The following is a 7,636-nucleotide window of genomic DNA, read 5'->3' as shown; positions in this document are numbered from 1 at the left end:
GTAAAGAAATGTTTAGATGATCATAATATGCTATATAAAAATGAAAGTTACGTCCGCAAAATGTTTAAAATGCAAATGTAACATTAATAGAAGTGAAACTCCTTAAAAGTATAAATGTGAAGAAATGAAATGTAAAAAGTTTATTTGTTTCGAACAAGAAGTAACGAAGGAGATAAATGCGACGCTAGTTAAAAAAAAGAAGAAGAAAAATCCATTTTGTAGGTATGGTTGTTTTAAATAGCTATTAATCAACAAAAAAACACCATTTTTTACTGTTACTCAGATAATACAGAAATATTTTTTCGATTTCAAAACAAATAACTGATGAAGTAAATCATGATTGCAATTGTAGAGAAAACAAACTCAGTAATGAAAAATGAATTGTTATTTCGTCTAGAGCATTGTTTCTCAACGAGGGCGATACCGCCCCCCTAGGGGATGTGGAAGTATACTGTAGGGAGCTAAATTTGTTTTGGGTGGTAGGGGGGCGATCAACATATTTGGTCATTCAAATTTTAAAACTCCGAAATAAAATTATTAAAATGAGATTAATTTAATAAATAAAATTAATCTAAAATTATAACATTGAAGAAAAAAAGATTACAATAATATAACAAATCCGATTCAGCATTTGTATCAACCATAAAACGAACTTAAAGCGACACCCATTCTTCAATGCGAAGCCATGAGTCAGTTGTTTTTGCCACATTCAAGCTATTTGGAATTGAATGTGGGGTTTAGTAGCACAAGGTCCAAAAAAAGACATACTGCACCTAACACACTGTTTTAAAAACAGATTAAAAGGTTGAGTAAAGGACATGTATAAAATCAGATTAGATAGTGAAAATTGTAAAATAATTTTGTAAAGTTACATACATTAAAATCAATAAAACTTCATGGTAAATTTACCAAAACGGTAAGTAGTATAAAACAATTTTATACAACTTAAAATTCCAATAGAACGTAAAAATACAAAGATGTTAGGATGGTGATTTTTATCTAACAAGTCTTTTATGCATAAAATCGTGCTTCCAAAAAAGATAAGGCGTTATTGGTTAAAACATGGGCAAGCGATTAAAATATGGTGAATTGAAAGCGAAACGTTACGAGTATCGCATCCAGGAGGCGGTTCTCTGAACAGCAAGTGAAGATGAGTCAGTCGAATATGTCCTATATGTAGGCGGGTGAGCTTGACATCTGCTCTGCGCAATTTCAACACTGGCCAAGGCTCTAGCATAGACTTAATTGTATGCAGTTTGTAAATGTAAGTGTTGCTGCCACAAAGACATAATAAAATGTCTATACAATTCTTCATGTCAGAAATGGGGGTTCATAGGATTAATGGAGTCGTAGCAGATCGGGCAGCTGAGTCAGCCATGTCATTACCTGAAATACCAACATGGCTGGGGGTCCAACAAAACAAACTGTTGAAATCATTTTTGTGAACTAACAGATGTTTAATGATACATAAAATAGCTTCGATGTTTACATGATTATTCAGCTGACGCTTTGGCTGTCAGAGTGAATGTAAAACTTTCGAACGGTCAGTGTTGAGATAAGTCGTAGAGTAATGGCTTCAGCAGTAAATACAGAACATATGGCAGATATGATATAACTGTATGTTCGATCAGCTATAATGATTCCAACATGCCCAGGAGATTTTGACCCATACGTAAAAACAGAAACATACTGACAATACTCATGACGATGAGAGATGAATATTCCCGCTGGGAGATATACTGGATTTTCTGTATGAAGCAAATGGAGAATAAAAGTGATATGACGGAATAACCCAAGGTTTGTTAAGAAAGTGATCAGCTGATTGAGATAGTGATTCGCAAAAATTGAATGACTGAACGCATACGAGCATTAATGAGCGTAAGCTTAGTGGAATAACCTCATGTCGAAGAGGATGGGAGTTAAATGACATAACACGAAAGTAAAATGTAAGACAGAGCTGCATACGCCGAAAATAGAGTGCGGATAAATTACATATACTATATAAGCTTTCGACTGAGGACGTTCGAAATGCGCCGCTACAGATTCGCATCGCAGTATGATGCACTGCATCTAACAGCTTCAAATTTGAGGCAGTTGCAGTGCCATAGACTGCGCAAGCGTAATCTATGCGTGATAATATCAACGCTTTGTAGATTCTGATTAGGCCGATGCGATCCGCAGCCCAGAAAGTATTTGAGAGTGTTAAAATGATAATCAAAACCTTTAATCGTAATCGTTTACCTATTTTGTATCTTTGTGTTTTGGCAACGCCTCTCTGCTTGTAGATCTGTGTGTTCACAAACAAGCTGCGTGCCAGCTGTGTGCTAATTTGTTTCTTAATTATTTAATCTAGTATCTAATAAATTTATGTCAACTGTTAATGTCTATGTGAATTATTTATAATTGGTTATGGGCCCAGTAACGCGGATTAACTTGACATTTAGAAAGATAGCTAGGGAAAGCTTTGATTAGGCTTACTGGAAGTGAAACTCATGCTGTGTTGCATTCCTAGGACTAACACCTTTTTTTAACAATGGAATTTAAAGCTCATGTCGACAAACTTGTTGGTGCTTCTAACTGGAGTAAATGGAAACGTCAGATTGAACTTTTGCTTCGTTATCACGATGTTCATGATTTAATAACTGGTGAGCAGGTATGTCCTGCTGTTTCCGAAAATGCAACAACGGAAGCAAAGGCGCTTCATGAAAAGAACAGAAAATCTTTCATGAAGAATGACTCTCTAGCACAACTTGTTTTAAAATAGCAGCATGGATGATGCAAATGTTGAACTCACAGCAACATGCGACATTGCGATAAGTATTTGGCAAAAGTTACTTTCTATTTATGAGCAAAGCTCGGGTCAAAGGCTCCATCGCTTAATGGAACAATTCTTTCGCGGTGAAAGGGATGCAAATGATGATGTTGTCACACATCTTGCCAAATTGCAAAAGAATTTTAGTGAACTTAACGAGGAACTTAAAAGAGTTGCTAAGACAACTCTTCCGAATTTGCTACTAATGAGTAGAATCATGTCAACCCTTCCATGTGAGTACTTTGAGTTCAAGAGCGCATGGGAGTCTATTCCAATTGAAGATCGTTCTATAAATATGCTGACAGAACGACTTCGTCTAATTGAAATGAGATTGCCACCGAAGAAGTCAGATTCTACAGCTTTTCTTGTAACAAAGAAAAAAGCTCCAAAGAAAGTGGAAAGAAAATGCTACCCTTGTAGAAAAACAGGGCACATTGCCAAAGACCAGGGCTCGAAAAACCACTCGTCCGCCCGTCCTCGGCGGTCAAAAATTCCCTGCGGACAACAAATATCTCGAATCCGGCGTCCGCGCGGACGGCCATTTTTCCTTTAAAATTCGTGATACATTTTAAATTTTTGTTATCTTACAAGAGTCTAGCGCCTCACTTCTAAAATGACCCTTTAATCTAGAAATACAGCAACATACTGCGCTTGGTGGAATTGATGTTTTCTCTGTCTGGGAGTACTGCAGTGGTTGAAAGAGGCTTTTCAGCAATGAGCTTACAAAAAAAAACACATTACGTACTGGTCTTATACAAGAAGCGTTAAACGCAATTATGACAATCCACCTAAATGGAAAATTCCTTTCGAATTTCTGTGCAGAAACCACTGTAAATCGTTGGCTTGATTGTGGAACTGGCAAACGTCATATTTGTTTCATTTAAAAAAGGAAGTACAGTGAAACCTGCCAAGTTGACCACCCTTGTAAGTTGGGCACCTGCATAAGTTGACCTCAATTATCAAGAACGGAACTTTCCCTATATAAAGAAGCGAAACCTTTGTAACTTGACCACCTGTTTATCTTGTATGTTGGCCACTGAAATAAGTCAATTTTGTCTAGGAGTATTATGAAATTCTATTCTAAAAACCTCATAAGTTGACCAGAAAAAAAATTCAGAAAATTTTCTGTCATTTTGGTAATGTATGTTAAAATTTCACTTGTTTGGTGAAATAGTGTAAAAAACTAATCTAAACCCTTATGTGAGTTGACCATCAGGGGAAACTGTAAGGAGTCAGCTTTTTACCATTTCTTTCATCCGTTCATTGAAAACAGGTGTGTTAGTTGAAAAGTTGCTCTTCCTGTTGCAATAGTCAGCATTTGAATAAATGAATACTCTGAATCTTTGATCTTTAAGTGTAGTAAATAAATTTTAAAGTTTCCAAATAATTTTCTTTTGTGAAAGATTTCAAATTACATGTTTTCGTGTTCTGATATTTTAAGAAATTATATTTATTAAACACTTCACATGCATAACTAACCAAATAATTTAAAAAAAAAATTAGTTAAATATTAGAATTATATGTATCAAATTGAAGTTCATTCAGGTTTAAATACATTTCTTAACATATTCATTTGCATATTTTCTGAATAAAATTTTTAAGTCAAGTAAAAAAAAAAAAATTCAATATATAGCAACATGATATAGGAAAAGAAAAAGTAAACAATGACCCACCCCCTCTATAAGTTGACCACTGAAACAATGCACCACAAGTGATCAACTTACACAAGTTTTACTGTACCCTCGGATAAATTGACATTCCAGATAACTTGACCTTTGTCATTTAAACTATTTCATAAAAGAAATACTAGGTTTTACAATTAGTAACCCAGTATTTGTAATCCTAGTAACTACTAATTCATTGTGCAATTTATAATCATGGTTGTAATAAATAAGAGAAAATTATATTTTTATTTAATTATAAGCTACGGGTTAGTTTCAAAGGAGGACGGGTACCTTGTTGAACAAGCTTATCTTAACCCCGACCCGTCCCATAGCGGGACATCCGGGAAATACGTGAAGACTATCGTAGCTGCAAACCTCGAATCAGTCGGAGGACCCAGTGGTGCATGGATACGTGGTTCCATGGCCCCGAGTCACGCCCGACGAGAGCAACACTGTCGTTCGACGGACAGAGGAGGCCGAAGGGACAAGCCCGAGACGGGTGCGGCGGTGCCATGTTCGGCTGCGAACGACTCACCAGGAATGTTGCACCGAGAGACGACCGCCACGACCCATCGAGGCACCCTCTGACTGGAAGATTACGAAACCCCTTAGAACTTTATTAAATATGCAACAAAATGGATTATACAACTCGGTGATCAAACAAAGGAAACAGATTTAAATAAAATCAATTACAGCATTAACGCCCCAGGAAGGGGTGGAGGACGCCTTAGAACCATGGGCGGATCGTGAATTTGAGGGGCCCTGGGCTGAAACTACTTTGGGGCCCTAATAGCCGTTTTGTCAAAAAACTGTTTTCTATAGGAATGTAGATAAGTATATAGAAAAAAATAGGACAGTAAATTAATCTTATTTATTTATTTTTTTTTGTCTATACAAACAGCAACTGTACAACATTATTGCAAAAGAAATAGACAGGTTATGTGTAGTTATGTTATATAAATTATAAAGCAACCTTTCTGCATTTTGGAGCTGCAAATTCCTTTATTTACTCATCACATTGTAAGTCCTTCGTTAAATCACAATTTATGGAAAGAACTGATTAATAATTTAGTCGATGGTTCGACATTGTTGTCCTATATTTGTTTTCTATATATGACATCCTGGAGAGAGAGCGCTCAGCTTCACAGCTAGTAATTGGCAAAAGTTAAAAAAATCTTTAAGACAGTGTAGCAATTTGGGAAAACATCAACAAATTTATTTTCATAAATTAGCATAAAAATTTCACTGCAAGAGGTGTAAGACTCTGGCTTAGACTGAAGTAAATAAGATTTTAACTGAATGCACTCATTCACTAAATGCTCGTCTACGTCATCTGGATAATAATCAACATTATTACGTACACTTTCCAGATTTCCATATTTTTGTCTTGCAAATCCATTAAAAATTTGAATTTCTTGTTATACATCTCATAGACTTGACTCCTTTTATTTAAATCCATAATCAGCTTATCCAACGCAACGTTTAAAGTGTCTCTTTTAAATTTTTCTGCTCCGTATACTGAGAATTTATCTGTAGACTTATCTGAAAATTTTGGAGTAATGCGTCTCTTGTTTATGTCATTGTAGTCTATTCCCACACTAGTACTTAATTCTTTAGCTTTCTCTCCGTATTCCTTTAGCTTCTGATCTGATTGGTGCCTTGTGTTTTTCACGAGGTCTTTTAATGATACAATTAATTTGTTGTCTTCACAAATAACTTGTTGCCTTCACGTGTCAACCACACTAACATTGATTTCTTATATTCATTAGAATTTTCATGATTTTCTAAACAAGTTCCTATGTGTTTCCAATCAGAAAATCCGGTTGTGTATTGAGAAGAAATTTTAGAGAAAAGTTTGCAAGTCAAACAAAAAACAGTACCAACCCTGATTGAATAACATAACCAAGATCTTTCCAATGATTGACCATTTTTCATTTTCTTAATGAAATACCTATTTGAAAATGTTCTGTTTTGTTCTTTGCATTTCTATATTGAAGCTGAATATATATTTTTCGGATCTTTATTTTGAAAGTCAGTCATTTCATGTGAGAGTATGTCATTAATAAAATCATTATTTAGCAATTCTGACCACAAGCCCACGTCAACATATTTCTCAAACTTAATATTCTCTAAATTTCTTTCCGCCTCGGTATTACCGTCCTCTTGCTGAACACCAATATAGTTTTCAGTGGGATCAGGGGGTTTCTGGTAGTCAAGACAAGTTATTAGTAAACTAAACAAGTTTGTCACTTTGACGACGAGAACAGAAGTGTGGGAAAAAAACAAAATTGCATCGGGCGTTAAGCGGCGCTGCGGGAAGTCCCCCATAATAGACGCGAAAAAATACACTGACCAAAAACAAGCGACGGGTAATTCCCTGTTCCGTTCGATAGACGCGCACATGCATGGGTTGATTGATCTCAGGGTTGCCTACCTTATAATATATATTTTTTTTAATATTAGATATTTTTTTAATTCAAAGTATCACATATTGTTTCCAGTGGGGACTGGGGCCCTTTATATCCACGGGGCCCTGGGCTACAGCCCAAAAAGCCCTTAAGTAGATCCGCCCCTGCTTAGAACGGCTCACAAAAAGTGGGTCAATATTTGATGTGTTTTCGCAGGGCTGCTATTGCTCTTTGGAACGATGGGCAAGTTCTTTGGTTTGCTGAGTGATTCATGTTTAGCTTTAGGCCAAATCTTCGGTTTTCTGTCTCGCAGTTTACGCATTTGCTCTTATTTTTGCAGTTATTTCTCTTGTGCCCTTCGTCGCCGCAATTTGCGCAGCATTCTTCCTTAGTGCAGTCTCGCGCCATGTGTCCGAAGCAGTTGCACTTGTAGCACCTAAGGGGTCTTAGGTATTCTTTGATTCGGTTTATAGACCATCCAAGTTTTAGTATTCCTTTTCTCATTATGTTCTTAAAAACACTTGGGTCAGTTTGAATAACGCAGTTGGTACCATTTAAGGATTTTATGGGAAAACAGATTTCAAATTTGTCGTCTACCATTTCATTATTTTGGTCACTTAGCTTTTGCTTTAGCTCTTCTTTTTCCATTTCTTTGTCAACATTGAAGAGTATGACTCTTGGAAATTTCTTTATCGGCAATGAGCACTTCAGTTTGGTATCTAGTCCCTGGTCCACGATTTCTTCGTGAACTT

The 7,636-nt window shown here is 36.1% G+C and overlaps 1 pseudogene; it reads left to right on the top strand.

Moving 5' to 3' along the window:
- Positions 1-2,322: 2,322 nt before the first annotated feature.
- Positions 2,323-5,064, top strand: LOC147801965 (uncharacterized; annotated as a pseudogene).
- Positions 5,065-7,636: the final 2,572 nt, after the last annotated feature.

This window comes from Parasteatoda tepidariorum, chromosome 11 (genome assembly GCF_982258835.1).
Source record: "Parasteatoda tepidariorum strain Cologne lab strain chromosome 11, Ptep-v5.0, whole genome shotgun sequence".
NCBI classification, from domain to species: domain Eukaryota; kingdom Metazoa; phylum Arthropoda; class Arachnida; order Araneae; family Theridiidae; genus Parasteatoda; species Parasteatoda tepidariorum.
This window is presented reverse-complemented; position numbering and strand designations above follow the sequence as displayed.